Raw genomic sequence first — 14,024 nt, 5'->3', positions numbered from 1 at the left:
TTTTGCGTGAATGAGCTGCACAGTTTAATGTATTACTACACACACGTCCCTGCATTTGTCTGCGTCTCTGTTTGAGGATACGAAAGTTAATTTCATAAGCATTTCACTGTTTGAAAAAAGCTATCGTCAACCACACTCTTTTTGCGACGACCTGTCAAAATAAAAGTTTGGTTAACTTGAACATCCAGATTGAAAACTGTATTATTTTATAACATTTACTATGGTAAATTGTAGTATTTTAGTAGTAAACTGATAAGCTACATAAACACTAGAGTATACTTACTCTTATTTACGAACTAGTATTTACCATAGCAAGGTTCAAAAACAATATTGTATCTGCAAAAGGAGGAATTTAACTGCAGTTTATCATAGTTTGTGGACAAATATAATGATTGTATAGAAAAAGAATGGAGAGCACAGAATTTGGGAAAGACTTAACTATATGGCCTGATAACCCAAACGTTTTTACATGTATATATTTTTTTCTAATATAACAGATGTTTTATACTTGTAATACAACTGTTTGGCCTGTGTTACTTTAAACCTCAGTAGCACCAGTTCTACGTGCAAAAAGTTGAAATAGAAACTCTCTGAGAATGTTTTTGTTCCCAATATATTGAACTACTATAACAAATCCCTGTAAATAGAGTCCAAACATAGATTTGTCACATCTACGGATGTAACAAATAGGACACAGGTTCTGAAAGATGACAGACTTTGGTTTGTGTGTTTTAATACACAGAAATCCTACAGAGGCAATAATACCCAACAAATGGAGAAGGGGTGGCTCTTTTTAGACCACAAAAAAAAGTTATTATATTTGAATTATCATCTGCTATTTATGAGGAATATGTACCGTTGCAGATGTGATAATGGCACTTAAATAAAACAAACCTTTTAAAAACTTTAAGAGAGACCTCACAGGGCTATTTAAACCAACAAATGTAGACATCTGTGCTATTAGTGTTGTGAAAACCTGGTCAAAAATGTAAACGATTTGAATAAGGGAAAAATGTCAGCTGCAAAACATTATTGAATTCCATCTCAATACTAGTATATTCATGTAGGGCAGACAAAAGATAATTCCACACATAACACATACTTTTGGTCGGGCCGGCGTTGTAACGTCTGGCTGGTCACAATGTTCAAACAAACAGAACCGTTTTTATAGCCTCACAGTGTTTACATTTTCTGTGAAAATTAGCCCACCAATGAATCCCATTCACTTGCGTCATATACTAGAGAGGAAAAACATATAACAAACAAAAACAACAAACATCAACTTTAACGTAACCACAATGTCTATATGACACCTGTTTGGTCACAGCAATCCTGCCATTTCCACCAGTCTGAGCTCAGACTCGTATAGCAGAGACGAAGAGAGAGTGGCAGCTCTAAATGGCTCAATATTACTCCGCTCAGCTTCAAGTGTTTGCATTTACAGGAGGATATGAGCTTTCATCCACTTGCAGTCAGCGTAGCGTAACGGCTGGCGTCAGGAACGCAGATGAGCTGTGATTTCGGGACAGAGATAACAGGAGTCGCAGACAACACAGAAAATAAATAGAGCAGTCAGAAAGGCTCCATTTCACATGGGATCATAATTTACATAATCACTCATGCGACCTGAAGATAAATGACATCCGTCGGTTTTTTAATGGAGAGGTGGGGGATCCAGGGCTGGGAGACATAATTGTGATGGAGGGTTTGGAAAGAATGTATACTGGACTGCTTAGGGCAGATTCAGTAGCAGACTGTGAACATGAATCATGAATGGGGCCACTCTTCCTATTATGATTCTGTATTGCACTGACAACCAAAGACTTGAAGATACAGTTTAAGACCTTTGAAGGCTTTGGTGGGGAATGTTTTGGAACAGTATTGAGTTTACCTGTCAGAGGTTTGTTTTCCATTCACGCTACACTGGCTGTTAGCTTGTGTAATGAAAACAGTTTCCTTCAAGTATTTAATCAGTTCAATAACTGCCCATAACACAAACAGTACAACGCGAGTTACGTTTAATACGTAGGATTAGAGGTTTCTTTTCCCAAACCATAATCATTCCGTCATTTATTCACCCTCATGTCGTTCAACAACTGTATGACTTTCTCAAAGAACACAAAAGAAGATATTTTGAGAAACGTCTCAGTGGTTTTGTGTTCACGCAATAGAAGTACACGGGGAACAATGTCGTTCGGTTACCAACGCTCTTTGTTGTTCAGAAAATCGAATTAGAAATAGAAAGAAAATAATACAGATTTGAAATGACATGAGGATGAGTAGGACTGTGACCGTGGCCGTGACAACCGCACCATCGTATTTGTCACTGTGACAAATATAAGTCTAATAACAAAATGACAGTTTCGATCATGATTGGTATTTGTAGCGTTTCACTTGTGGACAAACTGACCGTGTTGGTAAAATACAGCCCCAGTCAGAACCCTAAGGTTGCGTAAACAGTGAAATCTTTTTTTTATTTGGGGTGAACTGCTCCTTTAATTGTATCCGTTAGCATTCGCAACAGTTTGATTGTTTAACATGACGGCAAAGCAAATCATACACTAAACTCGCTGTCAGAGGTTACGCCCCTTTAAGTCTCCAGTTCTAGTTCTCCAGCGCTTCAAATATAGAGCAACATGTCACTCACCACAATCCCTGATGGGTTAATTTATCCTGAATTGAGCCTGAAATATTCTGTGATTGATTTGATACTATTTTTACTCGCCCCACTTCAAGCAACTGGTTCAAAAATGTGGTCCATTTAAGTAAAGTACGATGATCTCCCACACAAAACTGCAAGACTTACCCAACAATTTGGCTGGAAAGTCGCGTTATTACCACAGTTAACAGAAATGATGAGAGAAAGGTTCCAGTAGTTAAATTCGCAGAGCATTTTGCTAGCAACACAAAAGTCATGGCTTCGAATCCCAGGAAACACACATACTGTTGCGAAAAAATTATAGGTTGACAGCAATGCAAGTAACTTCAGATAAAGTTGTGAACTTCGGAAAAATATAAATGTATTACCAATATATGAAATCATTGGTTTATATTTGACTAAACCACTGATGATAGAGTCCTGACATGAGTCTATGTATGCACAAGATTTATATTCTGAATTATATTTATTCATGCGTTATGCATCATTTTTTAGAAACAACATACATTGTATGATCTCTGTGAATTAAAATGTGCAAACCAAAGGCAAAAATACCAAACAAATAAAGGAGGGATGGCTCTTCATAAAACAAAGTTATTTTATTTTTATTTCCACATGCCCATTTCTGAGGAAAATGGCCGGTTATGGATGTGACAGCTCACTTACCTGACTATCGGCAGTCACGCTTGAAAAACAAACCTTTGGTAAAAAACTGAATATATAAACTCTCCAAACCATGAAAACTACATAAAAAGTATTTCAGGGTCAAAAGCAATGTAACCTACACAGAGCCAATCCTGACCTTCAACTCTTCTAAAGAACTATCATTCAGTAGCGATGCTTAACCTCCCATAACAAGAATTACAATATCTAACCATCATTATCCCTCACACTGTAATTTGCCCAATAGCAGTGTGCTATGGAAACACTAGGCACCGTGGGTGAGCTGGCATACGTTATTGTCTGCTACGGCCTTCTAACCTTCAAAGCATCTTCCCTGTAGCGTGCAGCCAATCCGCAGAGTAGCCAGACTGCTCCCAAAGCTTATGTGCCAATGAACGGCTGTAGTCTTAAATGATCCGGCCGGTGCCAGGCACAGGGAAGGGGAACAAAGAGTCACTGTGGTCCACACACCCTCACATAAAGCCAGCTGTCCTTGCTCCTCCCTAACCCCCAGCTGTATCTGGTCGATCTTCAACCCTCCCCCATCATCATGGGCTAAACCAAACACAGTTCTTTCCACTGTCCGTTTTCTGGATCCTCGGTCAAAGCGCCTTCACTGGGAACACCCATTGCAATGCCAGCCTTAATTTTGAGTGTGTGCCCACACAAGCTTTCATCTCCAGGCCTCACCCATTCATTGGGACTTGCTGTGGGCTGTTCTTCGTGGTAATCGCTTGCCTCATTCGGGACATCCCTCGGTTGTGGACTTTGACTTGGACGTGGATCTCCTAGAGATGTTTTATCCAGCATGCAGGGTTTAAGAAGTTACAGACACTTAGGCCTAGTCCACAGGTACACAGGTTATTTTTTAAAACACGTACACAGGTTAGCTTTTTATAAAAAAGGGGTTTTCCTTCTTCGTTAAAAAAGAAACGGATCCACATGAAACGGCAAAAACATGCTATAAAGCGCTGTCAAAAGCATGCCACACCAACAGTTGGCGATATATAACCCTAACCATAAAGCCGTGTTGGCCAATCAGAGGCCTGGAATCTGAAGTCAAACAAAGGAGATACATCATATGCCAAATCTCCTGTTTCACCATCTACACGACAACACAAACTAGTTTCTGAAAATCTTCACCCAGGCAGGAGTTTTCAAAACAGTTCGTTTTCAGTGACCGAGTACTGCGTTTGCATGTGGACCAACAGCCAAACCGCATTAAAAAAAAACTGCGGTTTTGAAAATCCCTTTTCCCGTGTGGACAGGGCCTTAGAAATGAGAATCTATTTGAATCAGTATGATATAATATTACAGTATGAGGTACGGTTGAGATCTACAGATGAAAGTTTGTGGGCACACGACAATATTCTCTCAAAGATGCCACAACTAGTCTAACAAGGGTAAGTTGTGTCATATTGGAGAATCCTACTCATTTATTTCAATCTTGGTCCCAGCATGCACTGCAACACGCTAAGAGACACGTCAAAAGATTAGTTGACTGTAAAATTACATAAAAATTTACCTAAGCAACTAAAGAGTGCATAGTACCTCTAGGGTACCTATAAGGTTCATTATTTGTCTATATATAGACGGTTTCATTGGTTTCTTGGCTCGAAGATAAATTCCTGTCTGTTGGTTGATCTGTCTGGCTATTTGGCTTTTAATATAACTATTCATATTTTATGTATTTACATTAATATTTTATTGTATAATAATTGCATTAAATAAACAATTTCTTAAATGGGTCTTGTAACTTTGTCGCAATATTAACGGTTCTTCTACTTGCAATCCAAAATAATACTGACTACAAATACTTAACTTGCTTACTAATGTAATTTCCTTGTCATTTCTTTAGTTTGTTATCGGATATTATCTACAGGGAGTTAGGTTTGGCCACAAAAGTGTGAATGAGCATTAACATTTATGCTTTAAAACTGTCTATAAATGTTAAAGCTCCAAAAAGTGCATTCATCATAAATGTCACCTCATCAAAGTCATGCATACGATAATTTTTGGGATATTTTGAGCACATTCACAAATAAATTTAGCTATGGCGACATAAAGATAACTTTCAATCATGTTGGTTCTCACGTCTTGTGACTAGCTGTCAGCTATTGTTTCACTATAGAAGACATTTATCAACCCACTGGAGTTGTTTGGAAAACTTTCATGGTGGGTGTTAAACATTATTTAAAACCTGTTGAACTGAAGGAATAAATTAATATACATCTGAGATGGAACTAAATAATTTTTAGTGAACGGTTTCTTTAGTGATTGTAACTTACTGTTTATCAACTATATAATCAAAATATATTGTCTAAATATAAATGAGACATTTTGCATTCAGTGAATATCAAATTGAAACGGACAAAATAAAGCATTACTGTTAAAATTATTTATTATTTTGTTTTGCTTTTATTTTGTCTGTGAACGAAAGCTTTCAATAAATGAAAAAAGGACAAATCCTTTCATAAGTTAAAATGAACAAACAAATATGCATCTGAAAATGCCGTTCTTCTGTCTGACTGCTAAATGCTGTCAAAAGGCAGAAGATTCACTTCAAACACAATTGTCCATATTAAATCCATTACATCAGCTATAAAATGTGCTCTCCGCAGAGTCCACGTCCTGTTCGGGGCCCGGAGAGAGTAATAACCCTCTTGAATGTCATTATGATTCGATGAGAAATCAAACAGGAAAGAGTATAACACTCATCTCTGGAAAAACATTTAATATGTCCGTTAGAACAGGAAATAGATGAGGGTGCGCAGTAGGCAGCACAGGAAGCTGCTTACCTGACTCTGATCTCAGATATTTTCTTTCCGCACGGAAAGGACGGATGTGCAACTTTTTTTTGAAGCGCTGACTCTATTCATGACACTAGTTAGAGTAACATTTTGAAGCAGTGTTCTCAGATCCGTTTGGCTGCTTCATGAGACATAAATGAAGCAGTCGGTCTTAAAGGTCCCCTATTACATAGGATCAATTGAAAGATGCTATATAATATACATCGCCATGTCTTCAGAAGTGTATAAAGACCTTGCACAATGAAGCGTTATGTTTTTATTACCTTAGAATGAGCTATTTCTATCTATATGCACCGCCGGTCCCCCTTCATGGAATTCAGCACGTTGTTTCTACAGTAGCCCTAAATGGACAAACTGCTCTACAAAGCGCATTGCCTAAATACTAGAGGTGTGACAATATATATCGATTATGGCGATGTATCGTCGTCCTTCTCCGCGTGATACGAGAATCGATGCGCTACGCCAAATATCGATCTTTTAATGAAAAGGAAGAAAGAAAGCAGAACAAAAAAGAAAGAAGAAAAAGGGAAGTGAAGAACACCACCTGCACAACATGCCAGAGACCATAGCACAAGTCAACCATGATTTCACAGGAGACATTCCAGCACCTCAAAAAAAGTCCATCTTCACAGTCTGCTACCCAGAAGAACAGCCATTTGTCTATCCAGATTTAGGCTGTGCAGAACAGCTCGCATCGCCAACTCGAACAAATGTGCAGATCTTCTATTCAGACCCCAGATTTTGAGCCCTGGACTTTTTCTACAAGCCCAAATCCATTTAGACAACAATTCATGAGCTGAAACCCTGAACATCCCAGCATTCAAAAACTCTAAGAGAGTCCTGCGGAACATTGAAGTGAGCTGTCGTGTCTAGTTTTGCACAAAATACAACTACTGGATTGAACCAATTCAGAAATGATTTAAATAACTTTTCTCACTGAACCACACATCACTATCTTCAGTCATGAGAGATTTTAAATAAATCAAGCACTCTTTTGTTTACTTACACATTTTTAGTTTGGGGTTTAATATAGTTTTTATTTGTTAAAATCTTTTTACATAAAAACATTTTAACAACAGTCTATACATGTAACCTTTATGCAGTTAAGCCAGGTGTATGGGGGTGTGTTACAAACATTTGGTGCGGATGGGGGGGGGGGTCTCACTTCCTGCAAAAACAAACACTGCCTGAACGCCATTCACAGTGAGTGTAACCATTTGCACTGCGATGACTCAACTTTTTTGCAGTGTGGGTTGATATTTTTTTGTTGATTTGTTTTGTTGTGCTGCTCTTGTTGTGAATAGGCCTTGACTGTAAAAGCTTTCAATTACCTCTTGGCTCGGGTTGGAACACCAGCACTGCATATTACCATTCAAACAGGTAGCAGTTTCTTGTCTTCATACTTTGTGTGTAAATTCACGAGCAGAAATTCCAAGCTGCACAACATTCTTGATAAACTGAAGCTCCCAAACAGTTCAAACAAACTGGGTCGATCCAATAAATCACATTTTCTGAAATAAACAACAGACAACGTGCAAGTGATGATGAAGATTCCTTACAGGCTTTATCGCAATACACAGCTTCATTTAAAAATATTTCCAAAAAATAATCCTCTCCAAAGTAATACAAAAATATATTCTTTGAATGAATAGGCCCTCAGTGTGTTTTCAAATTCTCAATTCTTAAATTTGAGGTCACTACACCACGATAATAATAATAACAAAAGAGGAACAATACTGTTGCAGCTGAAAACCACTTTAAAGTTGCCCTCCAATCAAAATCCATTAAAATGTCATAAAAAATATGATGCGTATGCTAATATTGCTCTTTGTGTTAACAGGCCAGGTCTGTATTTATAGTGTAGACGGCGTTCATCACGTTCTGCACTGAAAATATTCATTGTCAAATTAATTCTTCATCCATTACACCTTCCCTTTACTGGTGCATTTTCACACTCTCATCAGAAAATCTCATAACTATTCAGTGATTGAGAACTATTGCTAGACCAGTAATACACATTACAAAACACCAGATCTTTATCTGCAAAGCTTTTAAAATCAAGGACGAACAACATTGAGATCTTAATTATGGATCAGTCTCCTTTAAATAAATCCTTATCGAGCGACTTCGGTTAAGACAGCAATGTACAGTATTATAGGTTTATAAAGCGCATGTCTGGCACACCCAACATAAACATATCTATTGGGGTTAGACGCAATTATTCCTAATGACACTCATCAACAGGAAGCCAAACTGGGGGTTTTATCCCTATGCAAACAAACGTTCTTAGAATTGCATCAGACAGCCTCACTAGAAAGACTGAGAGAGAGAGAACTAGACAGACAAAGAAGAAAAACTGATGACAGAAACAAAGGAAAATTTAACACTTTCATGCCTAGCTGTGGATGGCAGGATCGATTCACCATGCAATGCATAATTCTAAAAAAACACTGAATTTTACTAGAATTTATGGTCATTGCAATTTTTGGCCCGGTTTCACAGACACAGCTTAGTTGAATTGAAGATATTTATGTCGCTTCTATAAAAATGCCTTTCTAAGAATACATTACTGGTGTGCATCTCGAGACAAAACAAAGACACTGACATATTTTGAGATTTTTCAGGTCACACATTCATTTTAGTCCTGGACTAGCTATAAAGGCAGGATAGGTGATACTATCCAGAAAATGCTTTTGTCATATAATTATATATCGTCTGTGAAAGGCGAAGGACCAAAAAACGTTCGCCCAATCAAAACGTTCTGGCCGAACGCTGTGACTGGTCATGTGTACATTTTCAGCAAACTAATTTTGCATAACACTGCGCACCCCGTTCACGGACACAGACATCATAGGTCATCAGCGCGCTCACGTCCACTGTGTCAATGTAGGGAGAATGGAGGACAATAAGCAACGATCAAACTTTCCTGCGGAACCGACAACAAGAAACTCTACAAAACAAAAGTCAGTTTTAGAAAAAGCAGTGAAAAAAAACGTCTGGATCATGAAAGAGGAAAAACTCGAATTAACATCGGTTCAGCTTTTACACGAAGGAGCCAGCTCACTACCGGAGGGTCTGAAACCATGGTTGATCTCTTTCCTTTGGACAGGTATGTACGTGCATCGAAAAGAATTTAATGGATTTATTTTGTAAATCTTTTTTTTTTTACGAAGTACATCCATGTGTTTGGAGGAGGCTTGGCTTTGGACGGAGAATCGCGTAGAGGGTGGGAATATAACTTCAGTGCTAGCAGGCTAAAGTTAGCACACTTTCCAAATCAACCACTCCACCTTTAAGCCTTATCTGTGAAACCGGCTCGTTATGTAAAAAAGCATTATAAAGCATTATCTAAAAAGCATATGCAGGACAAAACATCACAGTTAGCCCTAGATGTAATGCGTCTTGCAATGCAAGCAAGGTATCAACACGAACGGCACTATAAGCAACCATCAGAAACATTTAATAGCAAAGAACTACATTTTTTTAATTCTCTTATTAACTCTGTATTTACATTTTTTATTGAAAAAAAATATTTTTTTATTGCAGGGTGTCTTATAAGTTAACTGCCTTTTTGCTGTTGCGTTTTGTTTGTATTTTTCTTATTTTTTCCAACATTTTCTTTTTCATTTCAACCCAGGTATACAATTCCGGGTATCATACAATTCTTATTTTGTATTTCCTCAAGACAGGGACGGTCAAAAAATCGTGTCGCTGTCTTGTAAAGATATTAGATACAAAAATCCTATTAACTTAGGCCGCAGTATGAAATTGATTATTCTTGTTCATACCAACAGAAAACCTGCTAGTTACTTACTCTCTGCAATGATACTGAATCATGAGGGACTTAAAAACTCCCACCCTCATTCATGACAACAGCGCAGTGTTACTAACGTCACACTATTCACACTTACACTTCCTCTTCCTGTTCATCCATATGTCCTATACACTCCAATCAGACCAGCTTCGAGAGGTCCTGCACTTTCTCTCTCTGACTCACGTTGATCTCAGATGAATCAAACCCCTGCAGAAGTTTGTAGAGATTTGCATGTGTTTACAGAAAGCCAATGAATCACCACCACAGCAAACACAGCAAATCCAAAGCCGAGAGCGTTGAACAACAAGAACAAGAAAATTCCACGATAGAAAGTCCTGGCAAAGTGGCTCAAGATGCGATCCATTAGAGCAAAACATTAAAAAACTGCATGATCCAGGATCAAAGCCGGATTTGTGTTCATCCAAACACGTGCTTTAACAAGGTTTATATTGTCATTCCTGACCTCACGCTCCTTTAATGGGATAAGCCTTGGCTAAGTTATGAGATGAAGTGATAACACTGGGATTCTGCTCGATTTAGTTGGGAGAGGAAGTCACATGTGGAAGCATTCCAAAAAAGTTCTCGCTGCAGCCGAGGGGGCAGGTGCACAGCTGGCGTGCACATCTGGACCGATAGCGGACGCACAGCTGCGCTGACCTGAGGCTTATACACGCTGCACAAACACTGCCTGTGCCCGCTCTGAAACAGCAGGACGTGCCAAATCAGTACCAGCAGGGTCGGTTTAACCAAATGTTGATGCCACACATACAAGCAACGGCACAGGATTACTGGTTTACTGAGGGCACAGGTGTCAAGAGAAGCTTCAAACCTGTGCAGAAATGACTGCCAGACCACCAGATCCGTTACAGAGGGAGTCCAGACAAAAGTAAAGCCATGTTTAGTGTAAACACCGGGAAGCGGATGCCTTTCAATGGAATATGAATAAAGAGCATAATGGCCTGGTCTTGGCACTGTTTTGACATTCATCATCTGGGGCGAATTAAAAGTAGAACAATGAACTGTGAAAGCATGACAGAATTTTCATTAATGCCCACCTACACTTAGCCTATTAATCGATGTTAACACCTTCATTTAAACCTGTCGGCATCTGTAATTAACATAATGCCACAAGTAATAATTACATGCACTGCAACATTATTCATTTAACTAAGAAATGAATCCTGCCAGGAAGTGATGAAGGGTTGTTGTTAAATATTATATCAGATTTCAGACATGTTGCACTAGATACAATTATAACATTGAAACTGCACCTTAAAAAGCTTTCCTGTAGCTCAGTAGCATTGATTTAACAACGCAAGGTTGTGGGTTTGATCCCAGGGGATTGCAGATACCTATGTAAAATGTCTAGGAAAGTTGCTTTGGATAAAACAAAAGTGTCTGCCAAGTGCCTAAATGTAAAAAATACATAAATAAAGAGAAACATTGCCATACACAAAAAATGTGTATAGTGTTTGACACCATTCATATTTATCACATCTTCAGCTGAACGAACGTGTATCTGCTTCTGCTTTGAGAAGTTTGTTTTCAAGCAACTTTTAGAACTACACTAGCATAAAGATGGCCTCAAAGACAGACACGACTTAAAGCCACAAAACACCTATTTTAATGGGCTCTTTAAGCGTAAGCTAGACAGTAAAGCTCGACACAAACATGAGAGGACAGATGGGGAGAGAGAGTTTTCTCCCTCATGAGTGAGTTCAGATGTGAGAGAAGGGGGCTGGTGGTGAGAATGAAATAAGGGTGGGAAACCAGGAAAGAGAGAGAGAGAGAGAGAGAGAGATCACATGCAGTCGAGAACTCATCATAAATTGGCAAGGTTGCATTCAGAGGTGAGAGACTGAGGAACCAGAGAAAGTCATTTATATATACACGCCGCACACGCATGGAATTTAAATGAGTCGCTTTCACTGCACTCCTGTAAACTTCAGAACTCATCTGATCTCAGTTACTGACTCCAATACACACAGAGACGACAATAAACCCCTGACACCACGGCAGAGGAGAAAAATACATCAGAAAACGGATAATCCCAAAAACAAAAAACACCCTGTAAATGTATTTCTCAATGCATTCATATAGCCGAAGCAAGTCAAGCGTGCTCTGACACATTAGTCCAGCTTCCAGATCTCGTGCACTACTACATGTCCATTCCATTGCTCATTGTTTCTATGCATTCTATAAAAAGCATTTAGAATACAACCAAATGCATGCATTTGACATTAATGTCACTACTTAATTATGTCAGTCCCAAAAAACACGATATGCCGCGAACATGCACTGGACATGCTTACATGTCAACTACAATACATATCATGATGTCACAGACAGCCGACTGGATCAAGGCACTGAGCTCACACTCGCCTCCAGCCAAAGGTCTGAGTCAACTACAAGAAAAAACAGACTGTCACTGTTACAAAGCAAATTCCCATCTGGGCTCGACTAGTCCTTATCTGGTGCATCTGAAATACTACAGAGACAAGGAAATGCATGCATGCAAAAGACGAGGTTTGCAAACCAAAGGAACTTTCCTCTTCCTGGAGGACATCACTCTGCTACATACATATGCAATTTGTTCCGCAATTTTAGTACAAAGCTTTTCTAAGTAGAGGTTATCCATTAAGATGTATTGAATTTGAGTCGGCGGAAAGTAGCGGCACGAACTAATCGATCAAATCTACAGAAATCAATAATACGCACAAACCGGCAACTATAACGGATAGTTTGGGCGTGTCGGTGACGTCACTTTACAGTAGTTCGCGCACAATATCAACTTTTGCATGATGAATTCATTTACCATTAAAAAGGAAGCGTAAAAAAGAGCATTTTTGTATTGCATTTGTTCATTTTACAGCTTTTAATGTGCACATCGCAAGCGAGCGTATAGCAAATAACATGCTTATTTATTAGAATAATAGAAAACGTTGCCGACAAATTGATCCAGCATAAAAAAATGATGGGTATGCAACACTAAACATATATTTGAAGTCACACGGTCACGTGTAATAAAAAGCCACGAGTTTCCATTAAATAACTATATTTTGCAATACAAGTTAAAGATGTTTTACCTCTCTGTCTCATTATTGAAAGCAACACGAAATGCAGCATTGTGCGTATATTTAAAGGCTGACAATTTCTAACGCAACGTCATTGATACAAAAAGTCTCAATCATAAAGTGAAACTTGGATGTGTCTCAAACTTGTCAAAGAACACAGAGATGTCATTAAGTGGAAGTCAGAGCATCCGTGAAATATAAATTCACACATTAAAGGCAAGCGGGTTTACTTCACGAGCCGTATAAAAGACAGTCAGTCAAGTTTGTATACATCACATGTGAAACTGACTAGATCCACCCGTCTCGAGCTGCGATCTGTCGGTCCCCCGTGCGATTGAGGGACTATTCATGACTCTCACAACTGCCCAGCGCGGCGCTTAAACTTCACTGGTGCGCGTTAAACAGCACGGACCGGCCTGCTATCGCACCCGACAAGAGACCGTCATCAGTCGAACAAACCGGGAGACAAAAACCGCACAAACCTGAAGCGGCGAGGCGACTTTATCCTCCTTCTACGGATTGATATTCGGTAGTTTCTTGCGGACTCTCGCGAGCTCGCTCCCTTTCTCTAGCGCACTAGATAGATTGTGCTGATGTTGTTTTCACTTCCTCTTTCCTCCTCCTCCCGTGCGGCGATTGGTCCAGCTGCTCTGGACATCCACCAATCACGGCACTGCATTTACCGATCATTCAATAGAGCGTGGGGGAAACGCACTGGTATATTTGTTAGTGTAGTAAAATCATGATTGTTTTTGACAAATAAATGTGTTTAAGGCTTTATTTCAGATTTATAATACATGTTAATTAAAATGACACGATGATGATGATGATAATTAAACCTAATTTAGGCCTTTTTGTTATCTTTAAGGTGATGTAGATGTTAGAAATGTATGATCTTTGGGGGGGTGGAGGTGTTAACACACGAGGAGAGGGTAGCATCACTGTGACACAGGGAAAACATGCCTGAAATTCAACTATGAATAATACATATGATTTAAATCGCA

At 38.9% G+C, this 14,024-nt stretch overlaps 1 protein-coding gene across 4 annotated transcripts in view; it reads right to left on the bottom strand.

Annotated features, from left to right (window-relative positions):
• The window catches only part of elmo1 (engulfment and cell motility 1 (ced-12 homolog, C. elegans)), an 80,735-nt gene extending 67,052 nt beyond the window's left edge, over positions 1 to 13,683 (bottom strand). For 2 of the 4 annotated variants that reach the window (XM_079484440.1, XM_079484443.1), the window contains exon 1: positions 13,503 to 13,639. The gene's annotated coding sequence lies outside the window, so the exon portion shown is untranslated. Of the gene's footprint in view, positions 1 to 13,502 lie in introns of all 4 variants that reach the window. The other 2 variants (XM_079484441.1, XM_079484438.1) reach the window with 2 other exon arrangements.
• Between the last annotated feature and the right edge of the window lie 341 nt (positions 13,684 to 14,024).

The sequence above is a fragment of the Barbatula barbatula genome (genome assembly GCF_947034865.1).
Source record: "Barbatula barbatula genome assembly, chromosome: 21".
In the NCBI taxonomy this organism is placed as follows: domain Eukaryota; kingdom Metazoa; phylum Chordata; class Actinopteri; order Cypriniformes; family Nemacheilidae; genus Barbatula; species Barbatula barbatula.
This window is presented reverse-complemented; position numbering and strand designations above follow the sequence as displayed.